This window comes from Periplaneta americana, chromosome 2 (genome assembly GCF_040183065.1).
Source record: "Periplaneta americana isolate PAMFEO1 chromosome 2, P.americana_PAMFEO1_priV1, whole genome shotgun sequence".
Taxonomy (NCBI): Eukaryota; Metazoa; Arthropoda; class Insecta; order Blattodea; family Blattidae; genus Periplaneta; species Periplaneta americana.
In genome coordinates, this window is record NC_091118.1 from 142823466 (window position 1) to 142837845 (window position 14380).

A 14380-nucleotide genomic window follows, 5' to 3' on the forward strand; every position below is an offset into this window, starting at 1 on the left:
CACATTAAAACTAAATGATATGTCAATCTTCATTAAACTATGGCATTCACTTACATTTAACCCTTTCTTTCTCCGTTTTTAATAAATGGCGCTTGGCCCACTATGGCTCTGAACCTTTCAAATGTCTTCTATGTGATACATAATTACGCGTAAATATGTAGGAAAACGTAAAATACGTAAAAGAAATATAAATAATAAAATCATTAAAATAAAACCTGGTTTTTGCGTTGGTTATTGCTGTTATGTTTGTCAGGAAACAAAAAGGCTTTAAAAACAAACGTTCTCTTCGGAATATGTTTATGTATATGTGTATGTGTGTGTGCTCTCAACGTTTATTGGAACATTACAAACTGCCACATCTACATCATAAGTAATTATGTAATTAATTACAATTCGTATACGTGCCCATCTTATTCTATGTTTTAATCCTAGCCTTCACATTCACTTAGAAAAGTCCTGTCTATTTTATAATGATTGTGATCGACAAAGGAAATCAGAACTCCAACATAAGGAATAGTCAGAAGTTTCTTTAAAGTTGCTTATCATATCAGTATCTTCAGTCCAACTTGAAAAATTTTACTTTTTTAAATTGGTCCTTTCTCCATAACACCACAAGCAACCGCTCAGCTTCGAATGTTTCAAGAAACTCCTTCAAACACATTACACACTGAAGTTACAAGACCATCCCAGTGATGAAAATTAGCGAATTTAAGGATATGTGAGAATGAGAATCATAAACAGCAAATCAAGCTTTCAGGTATAACTCCCTGTAAAGTTGATTGGAATAATTTCGAGGGAAAAATTGTTCCGAGGTCGGCTCAGTTGGTAGAGCGTTGGTACATTTAACCAAAGGTCACGGAACAATTTTTCCCTCGAAATTATTCAAATCAGCTTTACAAGGAGTTATACTTGAAAGCTTGATTTGCATAATACACGTCACTGTTCGCTAACAGAAAACCACAATTTAAGTCACGAAGAGTTAGTGTGCACTCAATGTTGGTTGCTTGACGGTTATTAGCCCATTTTGGGGTCTCTGGATATAGAAGGAAAAATTGGATCGGCGTCTGGTAGAGTTCCCGGGTAGCTCAGTTGGTAGAGCGTTGGTATGTATAACCAAAGGTCCCGGGTTCGATGCCGGCCCCGGAACAATTTTTCCCTCGAAATTATTCAGAATCATAAACATTTTTCAGTATAAGTTAAAGTAACGAGTAAGTGTTATTCAGTGGTATTTTCAATGTAGAAAGCAAAATTAGCTACATTTTAAAGTAAATAATCAATTGTTCTTTTCAATGAGCAGATTTGTTTCTGCTGGGTATAACGATCAAACTTTTTTCTTTTCTACAGTCATATGAAAATGCAATCGGGAAATTTAAAGATGTTTCCTAAACTTTTGATTCAGTCCAAATAAATTGTCATTATATAAGTATCTACTAATGCTATAATGTATAGGCTGTACCAGATATCACCAGTTGTCTCTTTTATGAGGCATTACATCTCACTTCTCAGAGGAAGAACAATAATTGTTTGTATGCATCTGAAGTCTAATTAGTGTAATATGTAGCTAATCGGCGATATATGCAATGGAGGAAAGAAACTGGCCACCTTACCGCATTATCCCCTGGCCTAGTTGTCTCATAAGTGATGCCTTCTTGGTATTACTTGTGAAGTTCAAACCTGTCTACGGACAGTTGGCTAAACAAACAATAGGTTGCTGTAAAAACAACCTTAAAAATAATTATATCGTGCTGAAATACAACAAAATTAAGTTTAAGATGTTATACTCGTATAATTGAAATGTTTTTATATTATTACTACACCAAAGAAAATTAGTTTTTTATGTTTCTGTCTTGAAAAGATATCAAGTTTCTAACCTATTTTGAAGGCCGTGTCTCAAAGCTACGTTTTCAGTTTAAGTGAACTAAAAAGCCGGATGTGACGTAGAAGTCATGATCCAAAGCTAAATAGTGCATAGAAATCAAATCCGAGTAGCTAGTAAACGAAAATGCTTGTTTGATTGATGACTGTTCACTAAAAAATATGAATACCTCGTCAGCAATTGGGATTATGATATCTGAAGATGCTCTGGAAGTGAAATAATATAAATATAATGTAGAATAACACAAATTTGAACACTTACATTGTTAATACCTTCTTTACAATGTTTTAAACATTATTTTAATATATTAAGCCCTTATCTTTTCCACGCAACCCGTAATGAAACTGCATTATGACACTGCTTTTTTAATTCAGTGTTGCACCGTGACGTCATGGTATATAGAAAAATAGTCTATGAAGAAGGCCGTGTTTCAAGCATACAAAGCTTCCTAGTATACAGTATATAAATCACCTAGTTGCTAGGTACTAGTGTATAGTATAGACTTGAGTCTTGAGACACAGCCTTACTATCAAAGTAGATGCAAGTATACTTTTATAACTTATAGCAGAATGGTTGCATTCTTATCACGCAAAGAATTCAGTTGATTTGAGTTATATGCATGAAAAACGAACGTAATTTGCTGCGCTAAATGAAGATTTATATACTTCCGCGTCACCCATTAGAATAAAACAAACTCTTGCATGCTTATCGAAGTTTGCGATTTAACTTTCTTAAGTAACATGAGAATCTGTATTATGCTAATCACAGGTTGTATAATATTTGGCACAAGTTCAAGATAAATAGATAACCCAGAAGAGAGTTGTTCATGTAAAAATGAAATTAATTTAGATAATGCTTATTGTGTCCATTCTCTGTTATTATTACCATCACAACTTCAATAATTCACTCTGGCAACACTTCAGAAACACCTACTGCTACTACTGATAACATCTGATTTAGATTTTAGATTTTTTAAGAACCTTACTATAGGAAACATGGCCTGTAGCAGTGCAGTAATACAGCTCTCTTTGGCGGCTTTTAATCTGATATATTATGGAAAATGATTTGTTATTATAAAGAGACAAAAGAAAACAAATTCGTTGCGCAACAGCCATAAGTCACCAAGGTCTTTAAGCAGACTGCTTGTCTAACGTCCAAATGCCTCAGCAGAAGTGAATGATCATCCAAGCAGTACGGAGGTAATTTGTATTTAGCACTCAATGTAGCTTCCTGAATTTATCACGACGTTGAGTGGGCAGCGGTCCCATACACTTGTCGAAATGTTACTTGGAAATTTCTTCCCACATGAAGATTCAAACCAGTTCTATTCCGTAACGCTAGTTCAAGAAATGACGCCTCGGTCCACGCAGCTATAGCGGGGGGGAATTATATCACTACTTAGTTTATTAACAATCTAATAATTTATGTGCTTTAAATAAGAATAGGCCTACTGGCAGAACAGAATCTAAGGATGATAATTTGAATTTCTTTAACTCGAATTTATATTTCTGAAGCATTAGTGTCTTCTCTTATACAAGTCCAACGTATTGATTTATGTTTACTCGAAGTATAAACAGATGAGTACTGAGGCGCCACAAAATAAAAATTCCGAGATTTTAGCGGAATACGTTTTCGGCATAATTGATGTCGAAAAAGTGCTTATGCGCAACTCGTCCGTCCGTCCGGCTGTTTGTTAATTTTTCTGACCATTTATCCGACCGTTCAACTGCCTGTTCTGCTGGCCGTTTATCCGTTCATTAGTATGGCCGTTTGTCCGACCGTTCGTATGTCCTTTTGTCCGTATATTCGTTCGTCTGCCCGTTCATCCATTCATCTGTATATTCATCCGCATGTCCGTTCGCCCATTCATCCGCCTGTCCGTACGTTCATCCATGTGTTCGTCTGTTCGTCTGTCCGTCCGTCCGTATGTCCATCCGTTCATCTGGCCGTATTCCGTCTATTGCCATTTGTCCGACTTTTCGTCTATCCGCTTGTATCTCCGTTTTTCTCTACGTCTGTCTGACCGTTTGTTCATCCTCCCGTTCGTCCTTATAGGCTACAACGATTTCGCTTAACTGTTGGTCGGATGTATTTACTGTATATCCCATTTGTCTGGAAATGGTGAAAATTAAATATATGAATTATCAGTAAAAATTAATGGCTATTAATTTCTAAATAAAAACAAACAGTAAAGGTGCACTCATTCCAGACATTTATCTCGTGATTTCTTTCTATAGGCCTATTGCGTAGAAGAAACTCACAATAATATTAGTGACTGGTGAAATTAGTATCAAACAAAATATTTTATTCTTATTACGTTGTACCGAAGTACATATTATGATATTTCCGTGCAGAAATTCTGAGTCATCATAGGATGAAGGATGAGTGGAACGGAGAAAGATTCTCTCCAGCACCAGGATTTGAACCTAGATTTTCAGCTGTACGTGCTGACGCTCTATCCACTAAGCCACACTGGATTCCCATTCCGATGCCGGATTGAATCCGTTCCACTCATCCTTCATCATATGATGAAACAGAATTACTGCACGGAAATATATACTTCGGTATATCGTAATAATATGATATGCGAAAAATAATCAGTGATTTAAGACTGCACTTATTCCGTTGGATCCCGGCCACTTAGTCACTCATAATGAGTGCAGCTCTGCACATGTATGGATATTGAGGCACTGTCATACATCTATGAGGCAGTGCTTGAGGATTGGCCACTAGAGGGAACCCAAGAGGTGGAACTTAAACTGAGAGGATTCAATCCGACATCGGGATGGGAATCCAATGTGGCTTAGTGGATAGAGCGTCAGCATGTAAAGCTGAAAACTCGGATTCAAATCCCGGTGCCGGAGAGAATTTTTCTCCGTTCCACTCATCCTTCATCAAAATATTTTCTGCTAATATATAATAATAATAATAATAATAATAATAATAATGATGATGATGATGATGATAATAATAATTCGTTGCGTAACAGCCCATAACAGGCCAAGGCCAATCACGTCCACATGTCTCAGCAGGGGTGAACGATCATTCAACCAAAACGGAGGTATCTTGTGGTCAGTACGATGATCCCCCAGCCGTTGTAGATGTTTCTCGCAACCGGATTTCGCTACCTATCGTTGCTTCCAAATTCATCAAAATGCTGGGTGGGCACTGATCGAAGTTTTACGAAAAAATCCCTTTCACATGAGAATTCGAACTAACGTGCGTTCCATTATGTGAGCCCACGAATGAAACCTTATGCAACGACGCTACGGTATGATACATATAATTATTTCTCATTTTCGTTTCTGTTTTGTTAAATTTCAAAACGTCATAAGATAACAGTGCAGTGGACAATGTCTAATTCATCGTTAGGGTTCGGTAGCGGTTGCCGATCACAGAGATTCCGTGTAACGAATGTATGCCGTCACTATCTTGGAGTAGGAGACGCAACAGTCGGTTAAAAATATTAAAACACCAAACTTTACGAAAGGGATTATTATGCGTAAATTCGCTAAATATGTGCCTGACATCTTTATGCAGCTAAAGCATAAGGCGCAGGGAGAGAAGGAGCTACGGAGAAAGACGCCGAACATAGGTAAGGAAGACAGATTGAAAAACGCAAAGCGAGCTTCGGTTCTACAGGAATTTGGCAAATATGCACCGAACATACAACGGACTCGGTTATGTTAGTTAACATTCTCCACTTCTACGTATTGTTGGATGCCTATGGAGTAGGGCGAAGATTGTAGTATCTTAATATCCCCTCTCTTGTTCGAACATTGTATGACACTAAGAGTATTTCATTTCATTAAGGCTTCATGCGTGAAACAGATAAATCTTACAATTTGAAACTATTACATTAGTTTTAAGGAATTATACTGTCTGTCGTAACTTTACAAAACTTCTACTCTACCCCATCCCACCCCACCACACTTTCTACTGACCGCTTTCTGCAAGGAAAAGAGGACTATCAACACTCCTAACCGTCATTCCTGCTGGTTTTCTTGTTTCTCGCAGGAAAAGTGATTTCCGAATCCAAAGTCGTTATAAACGTACGGTAACTTTAAAAATAAAAGCAATTATTAAAACGAAGTTGGTTCATAAATAATTTTAACTTCCTTTGAACATATTATATCCATTATTTTTGCACGCAAATGTATATTTCTAGGAAAAGTACATATAAATATTAAAACATGTATTCACTTTTAATGTACTTCGTATTCCTCGGTGAAGAAAGCGTTTCAAATAACGGTTATTACTGTTAGGTATTACTGAAAAGTCACGCAATACAAACACTATCTTTAGCTTTCATTTTATTTTTCATGTCATTTTGCATGTCAACGGCAAAATTTTATAGTACTTTTTAGTCTTCTGCCAACAAAAGAATTCTGCCTAGACAGATTAAAATACTGCACACATTCTTCACCTTAGCTAGTAAGTATTTTTATTAAAACTTCCTTAATGAATTTAAAATTTAGTGTAGCTATAGTTTAATGGTAATCATAAAATTATACAATTTAAAATAGTTACATGACCACAATGAATTTAAAGTTCTTAGCCTTTGAAAAAAATTATGAAATAGCAAGCTCGAGACAGAAGAAAATGTCTTGAAATATTGCAATGACGATTTGGAACAGAATTTTAAGCCTAATTTTTTTATGGGTGAAAAGGTTTATGATGACGATATTTAACTCTTTAAATACGAAAAATGGCCTTTGAAAACAGATATGTTGTTATAACTTAGAGTTAAAATGATTATTTAACTCAGAACACTTTTTCTTAACTCTCAACGAGACGCGCACTTTTAATAACATTACCGGTCGCGCAACGCATTTTGTGCATTAATACGATCAACTGAGCATACATTGTTCATGTTACCAATTCAATGAAGTACAAACCAAAATAATATATTATATTGCAACTTAATTACTTTAGTTATTGCACTGAATTTAAATTTTATTACAAAAATATTCATCCACTATTTAGCTTTCACCGCTGTGGAGGGTAAGAGTTAGCATGCCTGACTCTAAAACGAGAGGGACTCGGGTTCAAATCTTGGTTGGGATAAGTTACCTGGTTGAGGTTTTTTCCGGGTTTTCCCTCAACCCAATAAGAGCAAATGCTGGGTAACTTTCGGCGTTGGACCTGGACTCATTGCGCTGGCATTATCACCTTATCTCAATCAGATGCTACATAACCAAAACAGTTGAAAAAGTGTTGTAAAATAACAGATTAAAAATATTTAGCCCGCTTTTTGGGATTGCTGTAGAATAGACAAGGCTTAAAAGGGTATATAATTTTTCATTCACCGTTTTGAACATTTTTATCCTATAAGATTCTTAAAATTGATCACATATTGATCGAAAATCGATCGAATAGAAACTAGGTTTTTTACCAACTCTCTTCACCTGGTGCTTTTATAGTCGAAGCGGACACTACGTGAATCTTACTTAGACTAGTTACTTCAATCCCTGAGTCATTTATGGCCATAATCTAGTGATATCAGCATGGTTTTCCTTTCTCGATTTCGATCACATACAGAAATTCCAGAAAGTTTATACTAGGTTAGTTCGTGTAGCAAGCTTGTGATGGTTTGAAAACTATTCCAAACTCACCTATTGTGCATGATCCGTTTGAAAATTAATTTCAAACCATCCGTGATTTCAGCTTTACGAACGCATTTTCAAACTGGTTGTAATCAATGGCGTCTGGATAAGTGTTTGAACTTACGACAGCAGAATAAATTAATTAACATATTGTGATACTTCAAATGGTTGAGAGAGATTTTCTGCTACACGGAAATGATAAATTCGCTGTTATTATACCTAGGGATAATATTTTTAAAATAAGTTTCATTTTGGGCCTGTCTCTTTACTCAAACAATTCCAGGAAGCCTACCTCATCCCCATTGGATATATATTCCATATCGTTATCACTAGAAGTGTTTGAATGAGACATCTGAAAAAACAATTACAGGTCTAAATTAGTCTAACTACTATTTTAAAACAGTTCCGGAAAATAATTTTATTAGAATGAATCTGGAAACGACTTAAGAATAATACCACAGTCTAGTATATACAGTCAAGAAGCTTGAGTTGATGAGGGTAGTAGGAACAATAGACTGTGCCGGTACTGGTTCACATTGTATGTGATGAGGCGATAGTAGCAAGCGTAGTGGTTAGCAACTATCTATGGATGCATATTCCCTACGTATTGAGCTTCGTGACTGTATATACTAGACTATGATAATACCGTGTAAATACATATATGCCGTTATTTCATCATTAAATTATTTATTTTTGGTGCAAGAGACATCTCTTTTTATGTACTTAATTCTTCATCTACCCTTGTACATGTTTTTAAATTATTTTCAATTTACACAGTCTTTCTACACAAGTACTTACGCGGTATTCTGAAGTAAAACGTTAATCTTTATCAAGAGCATACTCATCATAATCACAAACTGTGGCTTTTGTTTGAAAGTGAACTAAAATAAAAACATTAACTTCGTCAATGCTATATATTTTGTAAGTTAATTAAAAATAGCTTTACATGACGTATACAGAAAATTAAATGTTCGAGCAATTGAATAAAAATAATAGTACGCTTATAACTTATGCGGTAAAACGTTAGAATAGTAGGAACGTTTATATTATTACCTCCCTGAAATATGTAAATTATACGAAGACAACGGTACTAAAATACAATTGATTAAATATTTAGGGCACATTCGTACATGTTATGTTGTAAATAACATTCGGAAAACAATGGCAAAACTATCTTAATGCGCATGCGTCATCTATGATTAGGGATTGGTTTGTACTTGATTCGCAAATCAATTCTGACTGTCAGGAATCGATTTGTGACAGTTTGACGTGATGTAAAAATGCATGACTATTAGTCAGAAACAGCCAGAGCTAGAAATTTGTGCTGTGCGAATAGTAAAATCCATGTGCGCATGCTCGTGACTCTTCAAATCAGTTTGGAACTGCTGTACAAACAAACCTACTAGCTCCTCTTTTAATTAATAAGTTTGCTTTCATGTCTCTAGAATATGCAAAATTCCCTTCTTTGAATGTGAATATTTATATACTGTATAGGCCTATAGTTTATTTCTGTGAATCATTTCAAGCGTAGGCTTATTTACTTTCGTTAATGGGTACTTTTAGCATGCAACACTTTTCCTAATACAGTTCGGTAACGGAACTATTTTGTAATAATTTTACTGATCATTTTTATCGCATCTGAAGCGATATATTTTGTTCCTTCCAATAAATAAACTTCAAGATAAAAGAAAATAGTTTGATGCTTTCGTTTGAAGAGCATCATATTCTTGCTCAAATTCAGATTCGTGAGCACTAGTTATTGTTTTCTGCTCCAGCCCAAGAATTTCATAGACTGCTAGACTTCTAACTATCCTGGATGGAATGAACACTTCCAAGTATAAAGCAAGAATTCAGAACTTCCAGTAAACAGATAGCTCGATGTGCATGAGATCAGACTGAATTCCAGATATTGCAATGAGATTACAAAGTTGAGGACATAATGTAACTCAAGTAAATATTATCTTTTTATGTAATGGTAACTCGTGTAGAAAATTCGAGTCTTTGCAATTCCATAAAAAGTCTTATTTCAACACCATCAACATCATAATTATTATCATCACTTTCAAGAAGTGAAGACCCAATGTTCGTTCCTATTACTAAGATAGAGAGACTACCTATTTCATTTCTCATAGCAACGTGTCTTAAAAATTTAATTCGTATACTTTCAATTTTTTATCTTCTACTCCAGACGACTCAATAGGGCCTTCTCGGAGCACATTCTCCTCTCTCTCTCTCTCTTTATTAATGTAATATTGGTGACAGACTACAGTCACTAATCGCGATTATCGACCTAATCGCGATCGGGTTTGTAGTGTGTCACCGTCCCAATCGCGATCAGGAGCTAAATCCTGTTTCCAGAACAAGATAATCGCGCTGAGGCACGGCCCAGTGGACGACAGAAACATTTTAGTAATCTGGTTTCGAATCACCTTGATTTATATTATTTAGGAAGTGGTGATAGCTGCTTCTGTGGAATTTTGTTACCCCTTCCATTGTATTATATGAAATAGAAACGAAAATTAATGGCTAGAAAATGAATTTGGCTACTATTAGACGTAGTGGAGAAATTTAATGAAGATGTGAGAAAAGTAAAAAGAAATATATTAACAAATGACAGGCGAATTATTCATATTTCATATATATAGAGAGCAATAGAAGGCTGCTGAAAGATGTTTCATTTCAATAAATAATGGATTAGAAACTAGAACGGGTTTCTTTTTCAGATTTTCAATTTCAGTCTCCATTACGACGCTATCGTTGAGGTTAGGGTTCATTTTAAAAATGTGTTTTATTACAAAATAATATAATTTTTTGGAATGATATAAATTTTATAGGTTATAAAATCTCTTTTCAAAATAATATAAATAGTAATGATATGAATTGTATCAGTTTACATTGTAAAGCACATAACAATTTTAACAAATAAATTCCCATATCAAGCTGCAAGAAACAACAAAAAAAAAAAAGGAAAAAAAAAACCAGTGAACAAACATCAAAAGAAAGTATGAACTTTATGTGTTGTCCAGGAGGAAAACAAACATATACGTATGTACATAGAGAAAATTGTTTCCTCTATGGTAATTCAGCTGTTGACCAGACGGGACCAAGCGTGACCTAGTGTGTCACCACATTTTCGGTAATCGCGATCGGGCCTGATCGCGATAAGTGCTAATCGCGATTAGTACTGTAGTCTGTCACCAGTATAAGAGTGGAACAAGTGGAACAAGATGCGGGAACAGTTCGTGTATCTCCGGATGACGTCGTTGACCGCGATGTTTGAGTAGACATCTCCAACCGCTACGATGTGACGGTCAGTCACAGAGGAAATAATGTCCTTATTACCGCAAATGTATGAAGAAATAAAAGCTTTCATAGGAAAAGTGAAATTGTGGGAGACGCAAGTTTCAGTGGGTAACTATTATCACTTCATTAATCTAAAATGTTTACCTAATTTGAATCAAGACCAGTGTAACAAATAGGTATAGTGAAGTAATGAAGGACTTGAGGAAAGAATTTGAAACCAGATTTAAGATTTAAATAGTTCTAATTTGAAAGAATTGTTTGTGAATTCTTAAGATGTTTTGGTTATTTTTACTGATTGGAAATATTACGAAACATATTATTTACCTATTATTGTAATGAGTACCGTATATTAATATTGGCATATCATAAGAATACGTACTTTAACAATCAACAAGTTTAATAATTGTAATTTTATTATTATTTAATTGAATTTTGTTTTATTAAATATAGTATAAACTTAAAAGAAAAGAAAGATACTAAAAACCATTTACTAGAAATGAAGTATTGTTGTTGTTTAGTCAACTGTCCGAAGATAGGTCTGAACCTCACAAGTGATATCAGCAAGTAACCACTTACGAGGCAACTAGGTCAGGAGATAATGGGGTAGAGTGGCCAGTTTCTTGTGCTTAAATAATTACGTAACATGTATGCTTCTTCATGTTTCAGATTTTTCTTTTTACTCATTGATATATTAGAAAATAAATTTATTATTATTATTTCGAATTCGATCCCTTCAATGTATAGACTTTGTTTGCTCTTGGCAACGATTTATCATTTATGTATTCTTTTAGGCATTATACTCAATTAACATTGTCTCATAGTATTCTTAGTTATCCATTCATCGTCATTATTGTAATTAATTGTAATTATATTTGTGTAATAATTATTTCTGTTTTATGTTTTTGTTATATTTGTGCTGAACTGTAATTGGCCACTGGCTGTTGTACAGCACATTAAATAAATAAATAAATAAATAAATACTATTATTATTATTATTATTATTATTATTATTATTATTATTGCAAACTACTTAAGAAATTCCTTCCGGAAAGAACCGTCTATTGTGACATGCATATTAAGTACAACTCAAAAGTGCAGCTTTGTAGCATTTCTCCCGCGACAGTTACAACTTAGATCGATCACGTTTGTAACATGAATCAACGATCGGCTATCTTCGGGTATTATGCTTATCTCTTCACCTGACTACGCTATCTACACTTGCTCTCTGTAACAATTCTATGCGTTGTCCTTGAGACGCCTGCTCTACTCTGTACTAAAGTTTCACAACATTAAAGGTACATAAATGTGACCATTAGGTACTTAACGACATTTTTCTGTTTTCTCTTATTCTGAATTTGCAAATGCGTTATAAATACATACAGTTATAATTATGTTTGTTTCATTCTATACCATTAAACAAAAGGTTGTTGACTCCACACGACTGAATAGCTAACTTATCAAAAATGACTGTCACTGAGGTAATTTTGTAGCTTAATAGTTGGTACTCACGAAGTTAGCACACATTATGTGTTATCCACTGTAACATGTCAAGTTAATGGCCGAGATATACGTTTTACAGTTACTGTAACAGCGTAAATAATCACTCACTTCGACGATAAACGTAGACAGTTCTATGAAATCGCTCTTTAGATCAGAAACCAGTTCAAATATTATATTTTATTTATAGCATTTTTTACATTAAAACGACACTAACCTTTTACAGTTAAGAACGACGGGCTACCGCACACCACAGATAAATGCTAACCAATACAGTATGGCCATCATTACGTTTATAGTTTGTCGTTTCGTATAAGAATTTATGCTCTGTGTGATTATGTATGATCAATGAGGAACTGTTGACAAAGACATCATGAGCTTCTTCCCCATTTTCCATCATTCTCTTAGACTGTCCACATCCTTCTTACATGTTAAAACTATGATATATATATATATATATTTTTTTTTTCAGTCAATCTCAGCATTCTTCTGATGTCCAATCTGTATATAAAATACCTCATGTGTCTCGCTCAACAAAAATATATTTTGTGCGAGATCGTGCGTATTTGCTTGGTTTCCGCACAAAACCAATCCGCGGAAAGAGTAAAATTCCACATTCAGTATTCCCAACCTAACACACACAACAATTTCCCTCTTCTTACCGCTTAAGTGACATATTGATTTTACTGCTTTAGGCTTTTAACATATTATTTTTAGAGACGTTCAATATAGTAATAATTATAAATTGGAAACTTACCACTGAAATTTCACCTAAATTGCACTGTTAATTATTGTTTTTAAATATTTGCAAAAATCATTACATAACCTTACCGATTGTTTTAAGTTCGCATTTATAGACTGGCGGGGGGAACAGACGTATATCACGGCCTGCTGGAGTATAGTAAACAGAGAAAACATTTTAAAGCAACAATGTTGAAGATAGATATTTTGTTTTACAAATTTGCCGTCATTGAACAGAAACCAAGATGGAGATTTCATTGCAACTAATTAGAAATTCCTCTTTCAGGTATGTAATAAACGATCTTCGCACAAAATATTGTATGATACACGAGCGGTATGTTTTCTTTCAATTCTCGGAAATTAAAAAAGCTCAACTACGTTTCGCTTTTTCAAACTTTTCCTCGAACATGAAAACTTCAACATACCGCTCTTGTAACGCATATTACTATTTCCTTGGGCGCCAGATGAAAAAAATTAATTTCAAACAAAGTCCTGTAAGTACAATAGTGCATCTTTCTTACAACCTTATTCATTAAGGAAATACCAGTAATTACTTATTTTATTTAAATGGCACAAGGTACATTTTATTTAATGAATCATTTAACCTTTCCAAGGCCTGGTCTAAAATGGATCACAATGCACAATTCTAAGAAACAGAACATTGAGGGGTGCAATAGAATATGGAACTCATAGTGTACGTACTTACTGCAAATCCGAAGTAAAATTACACTATCTATAACTTTCTAGCATTGCAATATCATTACTGAACCTCATTTTTTTATAAATGGTACCGATACCCTAAATGAAAGACGAATAGCAAGGTTCTTAGGAATCATTCTTCCTGATCTTTTCGATGCCATACTTTTGAGGAATAGAATAGTTATATAGTATTAGCATGGATGCCCATCGCATAGCGTCTGAAAGAATTCGTAGTGCTCCGGACTGAAAATCTCCAGGTAGGTGGAATGGACGTGATGGACCACATAGCTGACCTACTTGTTCTCCTAACCTTACAACACTAGACTATTTTCTTTGGGGAGTGATCAAGGACACTGTCTATCAAAATGTTCCGTCAACACCAGAGGACATACAGCATCGTATTATTGATGCTTGTACTCTCATGCAGCGGGAAACACTAGAACTATCTGAGACGCCATTAATCCAAATATTGTAACTATGCAGTTTATTGTGCGATTTCGTGTGACTTCTAGACTGAATTACTAACCGTACACTACGAATTTTAATGTATGTGTCTGTCTGTAGTGACTTCAGAACTTGCTAAAAGTTAAAAATATGTGGATTTTGATGGTAAAATTTGGAGTTGAGGTACACATGAAAAGATTATGATACATTAGTG

At 34.7% G+C, this 14380-nt stretch overlaps 1 protein-coding gene across 1 annotated transcript in view; it reads left to right on the forward strand.

The window, feature by feature from the left end:
• Positions 1–14380, forward strand: part of LOC138694629 (uncharacterized) — a 498185-nt gene that overhangs the window by 450245 nt on the left and 33560 nt on the right. The gene's annotated exons all lie outside the window — the stretch shown is intronic.